The sequence below is a fragment of the Pinus tabuliformis genome, chromosome 7 (genome assembly GCF_031772625.1).
Source record: "Pinus tabuliformis cultivar Carrire ecotype Pingquan chromosome 7, CPIR1, whole genome shotgun sequence".
Lineage (NCBI taxonomy): Eukaryota > Viridiplantae > Streptophyta > Pinopsida > Pinales > Pinaceae > Pinus > Pinus tabuliformis.
Window position 1 is genome coordinate 344,681,888 of NC_142293.1, and position 12,101 is coordinate 344,693,988.

The window sequence follows — 12,101 nt, forward strand, 5'->3', positions numbered from 1 at the left end:
TTCATTAATTTTGACTTGACTTGTCTTTAATTCTACATTGATACTCTTTAAAGCTTGATCTGATACTCTTTAATGTGTTTTGACTTCTGCTCACCGCTGTCTGGCAAAATGGAACTGCAACGTGTCTTCTCACCACCTTTCCTCTGTGTTTGATGTCTTTGCAGGTTCCCACTGGCTGGGGTAACAAAATATCTCTGTTCATCCCTTCATTTCTTTTTCTGTGAACTCGGAGTACTCTGTTTTGCTTCAAACTGTTCTAGAGAGGAATGTTGCTCCATGCAGGTTGAATGGCTGGCCGCGGAGTTCGTTGATGGAATCCTTCCTGGTCAGAGGCAGTTGAAAACTTGAACTGAGAGCTCAGTCACTTTTACGCCCAGAGCGCAAAAATGTAGGAAAACATAACAAAAATGATATTTTTACACTTTTTGACAAAAGAATTTTTGGTGGGAGAATTTGGTTCGAAGGATGGATGACGTGGCAAGTGACATGGAAGTATGGATGGTGACATGGCGGGTGACGTCAGTGAGGGGTGATGTGGTAGGATGACATTAGCGAAGGGTCAACGGGAGGACGATAAGCTGTTTTTCCTGCACCGCCTTTGGGCTTGGGCAGTTTCGGGCAGAGGGGCAGTGAACACACAGGGAGAGCGATGCGTGGCAAAGGTACGGCGCTTTATGTTAATACTATGGTCGTATTTCGACCGGGGTGGGATATTAATAATGGGGATTATATTATATATATAATACAGGATAAGGGTATTGATTTACATGGGACTTATATAAAATAAAGTTAATGATTAATAAAAAAATTAATAGAACTAGCGCTAAGTTGAAAATGGTTTTTGCATGAAAACTTAGGCCTAAGGAAAAAGGGGTTTATACAAGAAAAGAGGCCACTTTCCTAAGTAAAGTAGAAATTCACTTAAGCAATGAATGAAATGGAATGAGTGGCTTCAAGAGGGATATTAAGAAGATCTTAATACCTTGAGGAAGTTAGTGAATGACTAGGGAAAAGGATGAAGGGGAGTTAGTCATGCCTCACTTGAGCTGCTCCAAAAATATCTGCCTTGCACTTGTGAAAGTTAACACATTTTTCAGAGACAAAAATCAATCACAAGTCTCATTCTGCAACATCATCTACCTACCCTGCCTACTTTGCCTAACATTTTTTCTTCTCTTTTTTGGGTGCATTTAGACTAGTAAACCCTCATAAATCTTCTTTTTCTTTTCATGGGAATCCTACCTAAGTCTGCACTTATTTCTTCCCAGGGCTCAGATTAAACAGTTGAGCTCCTTGCTTCTCTACCTATTTACTTATCTGCCAAGATTAAACAGTTTGGATAGATTTTTATTCTCTATCTCTAAACATGAAATTCAAACATGAACTAGCTAAGATTAAGCTATTGGGCCATTCATCAATTGTGGCAAAAAGTTAACAAGCTGCACACAATGCTTATTTACAGAAAATGAAATTGTAGTGGCATTTAGACTTGCACACTTTCCTGGTCTATTTTTATTTGGGGTTCATTTCTTTTCATTTTTTCTTTTGACCATTTATGTTTTCACCCTTTGATTTTTCTTTTAGGGTATACCCTCTTTACATTTTTTAATTTTTCTGATTTTTTCATAATATGGAAAAATTTACAACAAGGAAAGGATAAACGTATTACAGAGCTCAACCATTCAATCATGAAATATGACTCCTATTACTCTAGGAGTATAAAGCCTTCAACTTCAGTCAGTGCGCCAATAATACTCATAATAGAGTTTTGAGTTGTGCACTTACGAGATGGGTCCCTACATTTCAAGACCACAGAAGAGCCAGAGAACACACATAACTTAAAGAATTTGAGTCTCAATCTTGCGGCACTCCCCCTTCAGACATTGCATGAATTCCATTAGGGCATTATAGATGAACTCAAGTTATGGGAGAAGTGCACTCTCTTAGTCATAAAATAAGTGAAAAGAAACAACCAAAATATGTTCTACAAGAAGAATAAATCAATATAAGATCATGATAAGGTAGCTACGTAGAGAGAGTAGCTGGAAGAGACTATTACTAAAGCTTGCAGTGAGCTTCTTGAGCTCCAGATCCATACAGAGGCACCCTCAGAAGAGAAGCTTCAAAATATTACAGCAGTGGTCAAGGAATCAAAAGAAGAAGTGGACAAAGTCTTATTTGAGCTACAGATGGAGGTTATGGAACTCTAGATGAAGTTGTAGCCTACCACACCATGTGAAGTTTGAGAGCAGCATGAAGATGAAATAAAAGATGACATGGAAAAAGTAGCCATTAGAGTCAAGGAATGTTGTCAGATTTTTGAGGATACAATGGAGATATGGGCCTCGCTGCAGGAGGACCCACATGTGTAGAAGATCGAGGTAGAAATTCAAGACAAACAATTGTAGTTCAATGAGCTCAAAGCAATGATGCATACCTTAGCACTTGTGCAACGATTTTCTTGTCTTCAGGAGGGAATTATTTTGCAAGGAAAAATTGATGGGTTGTGGTGGAAGGCATAGATAATATTCGTATGGACACACCCTTGGGTAGGTGAGGCCAATCAACTTTCACATACAATGGAAAGAAAGTTGAAGAGCATCTAACATACATAGAGAACAATTGGTCTAGCAATAAAATGGTCGACGATAGAGAAGCTCGTTGAGGATGTTTGATAGGCCGCAACACCGTACACAGAGACACTTCATCAATTGAAGTTGGAATACACCAACCTCAAAGCAAGGGTTCATGATGTACCAATTGAGTGACTTGAGGACAAGTCACATATTTGGGTTGGGGGCTTGTTGGGTAGGGGTCCCCTAGGTCCAAGTTTTGTCTAAGTCATGTAAAGTATCCACATTTTGAGGAGCAGAGCACGATTTACGCAGAGTCCTATGAGTCAAAGGGGCTTTAGGGAATATCAGATGCCCTTATTTTGTAAAGATATGGGATAAATTCGACTATTTTGAGCTCCGCCCATGGTTTGCAGACCATGGTATTGTAATTGAAAAAAGCTATGTAAAGAGTCAACTTAGTAAGTCAAAGGCATGTTATGTTACGGTTTTGAGTCTGAAATTGATATATATTTTTCTATTCCGGTGAAGGGGAAGGTTCCTACAGCTATGTGCATGGAGACCTTGGTAAGTCTACAGCTATGTGCGTAGGTCCTTGCAACTACGTGCGCAAGGTCAGAAATATTGTATCTATGAAGATTTGAGATAATAAAGAAGAATTTGGAACAAATCTGTGTATTTTTATATGTTCGTGTAGTTTCTATATTTCTACATAATTAGGGTTCGCTTATGTATATTTCTTTTGTAATTACATTGTGAAGGTTCAAATACTGTTTTATATGATGAATAATGCATGTTATACTAGTTAGGCATAACTCACAAGTTTTTTAAGTAGGAAAACGCTCTACAACTATAAAAATCAAGCTAATGGTTCGTGAAGGTCAGATTAAGCCCTAAAATGAAAGAAACCCTACAACCACACTACATAACTCCCGTGGATGTAAAAATCTAGTTCTAGCATCCTCCAATATTGCCTTAGGTGAGACTGTAGTCTGTGCTGCGTGGATCATTGCCAAAAGGGCCGATAGTATAGGGTTTTGTTGGTTAGCATAGATTAACTCTGAACCTGGGTCTGAGCCCCTAAAGAAAACAACCCATCAATCCTCCATCTAGAAAAAAAAAGTATATACTTGTTTGAACAAATTATGTTACAAAATGGGTAGAAGCTAAGCCTCTTACTTTTTCTACTAAAAATTATGTAGTTACATTTCTTTTTGTGGATATTTTCTCTCATTTGGTGTCCCAAGGGAAATTGGGACAAATCAAGGTGCTCAATTTACATATATGTTGTTGTATAAAATTATGGATAAATATAATATCAAACACCACAAATCTATTTGGTATCATTCATAAGTAAATGGGAAAGTGGAATCCAACAAAAAGGTACTTGAAGCTATACTGACCGAGACCAATCCAGGTTATTAGGCTCTTCTCTTTTATTCTAAGTTTAAATATTTTCAAGGAAAGTTTCAAACACATTAGCTTGGTCCCTATAGAGTAGAAAGTGTTTTTGATGATGAGGCAGTTAGAATAAATAATATTGATGAATAGGGAGTCACCTTCCTTGTCAATGGAAGAGTTTGTTAGACACCTGCAAGAGAATTCTAATTTGAAATTGGTAGAAAAGGGAGAGTTTTCTCCCCTACTACCAAAACAAATGTAATCTCTTTATTTTAATTAAAAAAAAAAAAAGAGAGAAGAAAAGAAGAAGAAAATTAAAAATAAAAGCATAGACATTGTTGTAGTTTTTTTGGAGCACAAGTGTACCAAAAGACACCCCCTTAGCAGTTGATTTCTCCATGCAAAGGATCACAGTCAAAATTAGTGTTGTTAGTGGACATACTTAAATGAACACAAGATTGTAAATTATGGAAACAATGCATACATAAACATGAACTAAAAGAGGTACATAAACAAAACAATGCTCAAATGGAGCAAAGAAATCAATAATATATGGAAAAATATCCCTTTATTGATTACTAGTGGTAGAGGATGAATAAATACATGAACCTTAGACACTTGAAGAGAATGCTTTGAGCTATGGGGTTCAAAAATCCTCAGAAAGGGTGTTATGAAACTAGCTCATAGAAAGATAGAAAAGATAGATCAATGCCTTATAATTTAGCCTCTTCGAGGGGGAAACCTCCTTTACATTACACAAATGAACAATTCTTCGATGATACAAATGACTAAGCCTCCCTTCTATACATAGGAGTCTAAGGGGTCACAATATAATCAAACCGACATAAGAATAATAACAATAAGGGCTATAATGAAAATAGTAATGGGGGAATCACTAGTATTATAGGGACCTAACAAAGGGGGTTTCTTTCCTCAATCTCTTTGAAAGTTTCACCTTTCTCTCAAAAAAGTGTGAAGACTCTCCAATGGTGGATTCCTCTTATCTCACTAAGATGATGGGTTGCTTAGAAGAAATATGAGGAACATGTTAGTGCTATTCCCTTCTTTGGCTTCAACAATGCAACGGTGGTTTTCTCAAACAATAATTTGACCAACATAAAAATGTCTCATGTTTTGGTTCTCCCATTGCCTGTTTATATAGAAATTTTTGAATCCTTCTTCCCTCTCTTGGTACATATATGATAAAGAAGCATGAGTAGGACAAGATGATTCCATTCAGGGCTGCATATCTCTAAGGTGACTCAACTTCTGTTGTACTAGATTGAGATCATGTCATCGAATCAGCCCCAAGTGTGTAAAGTGGTCATGGAACGCTGAGTCATCCTTTTCTCCAACTGCACGGATTTTTGAGGTTATGTTGCGTGTGTGCATTTATCGAAGAAATAGACGTGTGACCTTAATTGTTTTTCCTTTATAAACTTTGAACCGTAGGAGTACCTTGATTTTTTGAGCTTCATAATGTATTCGATTGGAAAATGTTCACCTAAGAATTTTGCTGGACACTTTTTGTGTCTTTTGGACCATGCTAATAGGTGTACAATTTTTCGGTGTTAACAGTTTCCCCTTAACTTATGAGGTTAGGAGGAACCATATAGCTGAAATACATCACATTGTATTTTTTGATGGAGAGTTTGATCGATGTTTTGAGAGAGAGGATAGCTTGTTGCAGAGATGAGTAGTCAAAAACCCCACTGACTAAGTATCAATGGTAACCATGCTCTGGTGAAAGCCTATAATAAAAATGTGTCTCTATGAGGTGGGCATGTTCCATTCTCGTTATGATGGCTAATCAGACTTGATTACAATTTGGACAAAGACTAATTTTGGTCCAATCAACATTGTGGTTGTTGACATGCTAATAGATGACGATGATAATTTTTGATATCCTCAAGGGAATTTTCTGGTCAAATAGGCGTAATATGGTTCCCCTATGCATAACCAAGGTGAAGCACTACTGATTGGGGTGTTGTGGTATGAATAGGTCTTCAAATCTGGGAACCTCCCCCATATCATAATGTAAGAACTATTGAATGAGGTGCTTAGTGATGCGGGGGTCTTCAACTAAATGGATGAACTGCAATAGTAACTAAGTACAGTACCACCTTGACATGAATGCTTGAGTTGGTGTAGAATGTCAAGGGGACCAATGACATCAGTGGGAAATAATGGTTCCCATTGTGCCACCCAAGGATATCCCTTTTGGTGGGGTGGAGTATCCAAGGTACTACCTCTTTCTTGGAATACATTTGTTGAAATCGACAGGAAAGGGGCGTTAACCGCCCGACATGGTGGGTTGGGAAATCAATGTGAGAACATATTTTAATAAATTGGGTCGGATAGGAAGGATAGCGAGGGTTTTCGATATACGAGGATATGGATAGCTATCCTAAGGTCAGAGCTTGATGTGCCAATGGTGAGGGTCAAAACATGTTTACTAATGGTGATGGTCCTAGAGTCGATAGGATTTCCGGGATTGGTGTGGACAGGTTTTGATAGTTGTGAAAAATGGAAGGTGATTTGCTAGTGAGATGTAAGCTTCAAACAAAGGTGACTAAAGACTGTTGTTAGATCTAGGTCATGAATTTTAAACACAAAATGTGGATGTTTTTGAAAAAATATTTGTACACTTGCCAAAAGAATATGAGGGTAGTTTGGTTGTACAACCACGCAGACGGGTGACCCATGATGATGGTAGCCTGGGTAGAGGTGTGGTGTATCTGTTGAGGGAAGGGGCCTCATTGGTTGGTCTCCATGGTGGGTTGGTGAGGCAGGTGATGTGACCCAAATGGGCTATGCAATATGTATAAATGATAGGCCAAATGTAGGATGAAAGGGTGCATCCATTCAGTACCTGTGATAGCATGGGAAATGGGATGTATGTGTAATAAGTGTAGCATAGTGAGGCTAAACTTTAATATATGTATGTGAGATGGTTCCTAGGCCGAAGTGAGTGGCCATGGCTCCTTTTTAGTGAAGGAGGGTCTACAAAGATGAAGTGAGCCATGAGGGGGGCGGGGTCTGTTAGCCCCCTGTTGCAACAGGATATCATTTTTCATGATTGACATTTTTACATGCCAAATATGTCATACTTTGCAAGCTGCAGTGTTCCATATTTCCAGAACAGACCAAAGAAAAAGCCATGAAATGTGCTAGTTCAAAGGCCACTGCTGTGTTCTAGTTTTGGAGAGTTTTAGAGGGAGGTCCAAACAGTCCAATCTTGGTCTCCCTAGGTTTCAATTTCCTGTTGTAGAATATAGAGAATGATATTTGCCCAAACAGTTTAATCTTGGCAGATTTTGTAGATAGGTAGAGAATCAAAGGGACCCAACTGTTTAATCTGGGCCCTGGCAGAAATAAGGGTAGATTTAGATAGGAAATCAGAAAAAAGAAAATAAAAATTGTAAATATGGGTCTGCAAGTCTAAGTGCACCCAAACCAAAAGAAGAAAAAATGTTAGGAAGTAGGCTGGGTAGGCAGCTGTGGTTGTAGAATGGTGATTCATGATCAATTTTGTGTTTCAAAATGTTTATCTTTTCAGATCACAGTGCAGGCAGTTTTGCATTCAGAAGAGCTCAGAGCTGGACATCACTAACTCCCCCTTCTTCTAATTCCCCAAAGTCACTTACTAACTCCTCAAAGAGGTCAAGATTTGCTTGAGCCTCTTAGTCTCATCATACTCCATATCAGTTCCCTTGGTGAAAGATCTGTTTCACTCAAGGATTTCATTTCTCTACAGGATCTTTTCCCCAAATTTAGCCTAAGGTCCCTGACCTTAGCGCCCTCTGTTCATCTCCATATTAACTACTAACTTTATTATATAAACTCCCTATCAGTTTTTCCCATTCCCCTATTAAACTATACTTATAAAACACCCCTATGTAAATATTCCCTCCCTAGCAATATAGCCATATTTTCATAAGTCCGGGAAAAAATGGTCCATCTGGGGCTGTTTTTAGCCCATCTGAGTCATAGCAGGGATTAATCTGACACCTGCTCAGATTAATAACCTCTTCCCTAACCCTAAAAACCCTCAAAAAACCCACTTTTTATCCCTTTACCCCAAGTTTCGGGCATAAATTGTTAACCCACGCTCAAAAAACCCATAAACCCGCCATTTCCTAAGTCTAAACCCACCGCGCGCTATATTTAAATGGGAATATTCCCACAAATATCCCCGCCCATTAACCCGCTACTGCCCCTTATCCCTCCGTCATATCACACTCCCCGCCAGTCGTTGGATCGCCTGCCCCACAGATCAACGGTGGGCGGGCCGTCCCATCTCCAAAATGCCCGAAGTTTAACATCCGAGAGATGGGCGGTATTCCCGCCGTACTCCCGCCATGCGTCAAGCGTTGGGCTGTGGCGGAGCCCCCTCCCCCGAGACCGCCTTTGCCCATAAGTGGTGCGCCATGAAACCACTTACCACCCGTGACGTCATACCCCACGTCACCCCCTGCATAGTCCCTGCTTATGTCACCCCTTTGTCCAGTCACCCGATGAGTCACCTGCCTCCGTGGCTTCCTGCCACATCACTGCCATGTGTCCCTGCCACCGTACCTGCCACGTCATCATCCGTACGTGATGACATCATGTTGACGTCATCATGCCACGTCGCCCTACTGAAATCATGCTGACGTCACCCATCGTACAATGTCACATCATGCTGATGTCATCAGCACTTTTTTGGGCGCAGAGGCGCGAAAGTCGCACTTCGGAGACCCGGAATCCAATTCTGAGGCAGTTTTTGATGAGCGATTTGCGCCAATCGCTCATCGCAGGATTTTTTAGGCCGAAATGGAGAATCTTCACGGAATCTTTAGGGAATCTTCTCATCATGCGGCCCCAAGAAGCCCGAAGAGGCACAAAAATGATTCGTTTTCTTCATAGAGCATACCAAAAGGAGCAGAAGACAATTCCAGATGATACACAGGCCGAACAGCGGCCATTTACTGGTGATTAGACCCGCAGCACATCAGATCAACAGTCCAGATTTTGTCAGAGAGTATCAGTGGAAGAAAAGACGCCAAAGAGTATCAGTCAAGATTTTTTAGGGGCTCGAGGCACCTGAACATTGATGAGGCCCCCCAAAAAGTCAAATCAGGAGGCGTAAGCCCATCCTTGCCCTCAAATCACAGTTAAAGATTTAAATGCATACAGACAACGAAGGTGCAGAAACCCATACTCATTTATTTCAGAAAACACTGCAGAAAGCCACCAAGGACAACATCATTTATTCAGTTTTGATACGGCGGCCCTGAGCACAGCCCGAGATATTTTTTGCATTTATTTCTGGATAAAATTAGGTTAAGTAGTCATTTTTCTTTATGACCTAATTAGGTCAAGATGTAATAAAGGAACTCTGCAGAGAGTTTTTGCCCTATATATACCACCCTCTGTATAGTTTTAAGGGTTGGTAAATTGAGAATTTTTCACTAGAGACTCGTTGTGTATACCTAAATTTTTCTGTAATCAAAGATTGCCGAAAGCTTGGAGAGCGAACTGTCTGTTGTTAATGAATGTTTTGGAGACTTAAGATGGAATTCTTGTGCTACGGCCTGAAACAATAAGTTCCTCTTATCTCTGTTTATGTGTTTGCCATTATCTAAATAGCAGGAAAAAAGAATAGCCTAGAATTAGTTTAAATACTCTCTATGCTCAATTTCTGCTATTTCTTGATGTTTTCCTCTGAATGAATTGGTTATGAATATTGAATTCCTTCTAGCTCATGTTTACCCCAATTCACCTGTGCTGGCCAATTATCTAGGGATTCTTAACTACCCTTAGGTAGCGCCCTGTTACTTTCTCTGCTAATCTATTGGAGAGATTCTTAACTGCCTCTCTTTGTTTAGCATTCATTCCATCCTTTAAACCTGAAAATTGCTTCAAGCTCAGCTATCTTTCTCCATGTTCCCTCACTGTTATTAAGGAAACACATCAGCAGTTCCCCTCCTCGACTCCACGCCCAATGGTTTGAAACATTCAGGCTATACTCTACCTCTCTACCTGAAAGTGTCAATTTTCCCACCAAAGCAAAACAAAAAACCCTCTGGACCCAAGACCTAGCCTAAAATCCTTTCAAACAAAGCTAAATCATAAAGAGAGAGCCCACTCTGATTGCAGGTTGGCTAGAACCTGCAGTCCAAAGTTGGTTTGTGGTTACCTTGGCCGTATCCTTTTCCGGAGCTTAAGGACAACCTGAGTGATAACATAATGGCGACTCAACTGGGGATTTTGCTCAGTTAATTTTACAAAGTTTCATGAAGAAGGTAAGAAATCTCCACTGAGAGAACCAGACCTTCAGAACTGCTTTTCCAAAGTTTAGTTCTGATCTTTGATGGTGGACAGAGATCAGACACTCCAAAGTTGATCTTTTTCTTGGCGACTCCACATCATCCTCATAATAAAGACTCCACTGGAGAGATGAACCCAAAAGAAATTTATGAGAAGATCAGGCTTTTGACCTAGATTATTATCCAAGAGGTCATGTTCTTTCTCCTCCATAAAATTTTGCTGTACATATTGTTCGAACTTGACTTTTATGTTTTTCCCGTAGAAAATGTTGAAGAAAGCCATCCTTGCACATAATTTAGAACAACAGCCTCTAGATGCTGTTGATGCTCACCTTATAGTCAAGGGGGACACTACTGTCAGATCAAATCATCCCATCCCTATTCACACCGAACCCAATCATTTAGCCCCTATACACAATCCCTTGCCTCGTAAGGTTCCTGATAGATATAAGCCACTCATTTTGCCTTCCGTGCTTAAACCTTTGCCCAAAAATCATCCCATGTGTCTCCCAAGATTTGATGGAGAGAAAGGAGTGACTGCCCAAAAGCACATTCAGGTTTTTGAAGATTATTTGAACATTTTTGAAGTGGAGGATGAGGATGTTAGTGTTAGGCTGTTTGCCCTTTCTTTACAAAGTGAAGTTACGACTTGGTTTAAAGCATTGCCCGAGGCAAGCATCTCAAATCTCCAGCAGTTATTCAAGCTCTTCCTTGATAGATGGATGATCAAAGTCAATTTCCATGCGCTCATAGAAGAATATAATCAGTTAAAAAGGATTCCAAATGAATCTGTTCAGCAATTTTCGGACCGATTCAATCATGTTTATCATTCTATACCATTGAATATAAGACCTCCCCATGATTTGGCTCTATTGCATTATCCAACAGCATTTGATCCAGAAATAGAATTTCATCTGAGAGAAAGGAGCCCCTCTACTATGCAACAGATGCAAAACATGGAAGTAGATGTCGAGGTCAATCTGAAAATTAGGGAAAGGAGGTTGAAAGCAGAAAAAGGGGATGAACTTGATATCTTTGTAAAGAAAGCAGAGGAATTAAAGCAGGTGTGCACAATAGAAGTTGAATGTTTAGAGCACCAGAACAGATCTATTTTGCAAAAGGAAAGTAATGATATTCATGAACAAACCTGCCACAAAACAGATGACATATTCATACCGCCATACATGATGGAGCAGTCTCCTGATACAATGTATGAATATAATAGCTTCTCTTCTTTCAACGGTCTGCCCAAATATGATCAGTATGATGATGATTGTGAGCCTAATGACCAAATCAGTCTTACAGATGAGTTGCACCTTATTTTTTCACAGAGCACAGTTCAGGATCAGTTGCCTGAACACAATGATCAGAATGCCCATCTCAGCTATGAAGAAAAGGAAGAAAATGCAGAGTGTGTTGATTTCAGTGAAGGAACTTTACCTTTCTGTTTTGAATCTTTTCAATTTATTAAAGAGAACTATCATGCAATTAATAAGCAAGTATCAACAAGGGTTAATATTGACCGTCTGGAGGATGATCAAATCATTGTTCAAAATGTATTGCCTCTAATTTTGCAAACCCAAAGAGCCATCGAATATCAGATTGAGGAAGACTTGGAAGCAGCAGCATATGATCAAATGATCCAAGTGGATCCCCTGCCTCTTTGTTTTCAGCCATCTGAGTTATTTGAAGAAGAAGAAGAGGAGCAGCCTGCGCAAATCAGTCAAGTCCTATTCGAGCCAGATTGTAAATTGCAAGCACCTCTGCAAGTTTTGAATGACCTATCTGCTGGTAGGCAGAATGATGAAAGAGATCA

The 12,101-nt window shown here is 39.7% G+C and overlaps 1 pseudogene; it reads left to right on the forward strand.

Annotated features, from left to right (window-relative positions):
* Positions 1-542: 542 nt before the first annotated feature.
* Positions 543-12,101, forward strand: part of LOC149247347 (iron-sulfur cluster assembly SufBD family protein ABCI8, chloroplastic-like) — a 68,320-nt pseudogene continuing 56,761 nt past the window's right edge.